Here is a 2162-nt window from a genome sequence, read left to right on the forward strand (position 1 = left end):
TGTGTGTGTGCGTGTGTGTGTGTGTGTGTGTGAGCATGTGTGTGAGCGTGAGTGTGTGTGTGAGAGAGAGAGAGTGTGTGTGTGTGTGTCTGTGTGAGCATGTGTGTGAGCGTGAGTGTGTGTGCGTGAGAGAGAGAGTGTATGTGTGTGTGTGTGTGTGTGTGTGTGTGTGTGTGTGTGTGTGTGTGCGTGTGTGTGTGTGTGTGTGTGTGTGTGTGTGTGAGCATGTGTGTGAGCGTGAGTGTGTGTGTGTGAGAGAGAGTGTGTGTGTGCGTGTGTGTGTGTGTGTATGTGTGTCTGTGTGAGCATGTGTGTGAGCGTGAGTGTGTGTGTGTGTGTGTGTGTGTGTGTGTTCCAGTGGGGAGACCTGAGGTCAGCCTATCCCTGGCCCCCTCCCCATCTCATACTTCTGAGGGGGAGACCCTCCCAAGCAGTAGTCTGCCCAGTTCACAAGCTAAAATCAGTGTGCCCAGTCCGACAAGGTTAACTGACCCACACGGTGACATGACATCATTGACGTGATGTTCAAATGAGCGATAGAAAACCGATCTCGCCAATGTCACCACTCAGAATGTTTTTGCCACCCCAGGCAAGATGCCCACACCGCCCGTACCTAAAACTGCCACTGCTCACAATTCACAAATATTACCAGTTTTGAAATATGCATGAACTTTATTTTGTCATTAGTGGTAAGTTAATTTGAGGGTTGCTCTGGCCCCGCCCTTTCCCTTTCACTGTTATGTAAATAGGAGCAGACAGCTGTGGCTGAGAGAATGAGACAATGTTCAGAGCATCATGGCGGTTACAGTCAAGCTGTTGTCGAGGTAGCCCCAGGGAAACAGGGTGGCAGTTCTAGGCTCCGTTCTGGATCGAGTTGTTTTGTGTTTCTGACATGTTACATCGAGTGGCCAAAACCACCCATGCATAGTTATCAAAGCATACTTTTCAGTCAGTCATTACATAATATGTTTATGCAACTACAAAACCATTTGTCTGTGCTGATAGGGAATAAAGAATTATTAAGCAATTACTTTTAATTATTAATTATTCAATTATTCAATAATTATTATGAATTATTAAGTAAAGCTGATGGATCACTATTGAGAGAATAATGAAAGAATTGAACTGTTAACGGCAGGGATGAAAATATCACAGTGTTTTGTCCACTTCTTTCCCCTGAGAGAGTGGACATTTCCCCTGAGAGAGTGGACATTTCCACTTATTCTGTAACATTTTGACCTTGTTCAGGGCTGATTATTTTGTGCATTCTAGTGTTTTTGCCCCAAGACTCCTAACAATTCTCCCACAGACCTCAGCAACAACAACTTTCCCATCCCAACTTATTTCTTCTTAAACCACACGACAAACAAGACTCTGTATTGAGTTCCACTGTGTCCCAGAGCTGTTTTGGTTTGACTTCCTTGGCCCTGAGCAGTGAAGGACCATGACTGATGACATCAGAGAGGACAGCATTCACACAGGGGTTTGTGTGAGACAGAACCATCCTCACCACTGCTTGGTTCATTTATTTACACTTTGCAGCCCTGCACTTTCAGGAGGAAGAGGTTTTACCAACAAAACTCTTCTGTTCAAGTTCTGCAGCCTCTGGTGACGCTCTGCTCTCCTTTGTTCTCACAGATGAGTGTAGTGCTGTCCTAAGCATTTAGAGGCAAAATAACATGGAAATCCTGAATGTTGAAAACATAGCCCTCAAGTTGTTTGAATGTTTTTGTGTAATTAAAACTAACATGTAATTAAGTTTTTGATTAACTCATTTTGCATTTCACATTAATATTACCAAAGGGACACCGAGGGCAAACAGAGACACAGGACTGAGGGTCCATTCACTCCAGTAGAAATACAACATGAAACACAAATGATATAAATACTTAAATGACAATAAACAATCAGTGTAATATGAACAATTATAAGCGTCTGTGTCAGTCAGTTTAGAGTTTCTGTCTCTACACATCACAAAAACAAATTTTTTTATTAATCAGTCACCATGTTAACCTACTTCAAATGCCTTTCCTTATTTCAGTGCCAGGCACTGACAGTCATTCATGCAACATTTCACTCAGTGATTAGAGAATGACTGTGACACATGTGATCTGAGACACTAACTGAGACAGGCCACATACAACAATGACAGATCACATGAA

This window comes from Chanos chanos, chromosome 2 (genome assembly GCF_902362185.1).
Source record: "Chanos chanos chromosome 2, fChaCha1.1, whole genome shotgun sequence".
NCBI classification, from domain to species: domain Eukaryota; kingdom Metazoa; phylum Chordata; class Actinopteri; order Gonorynchiformes; family Chanidae; genus Chanos; species Chanos chanos.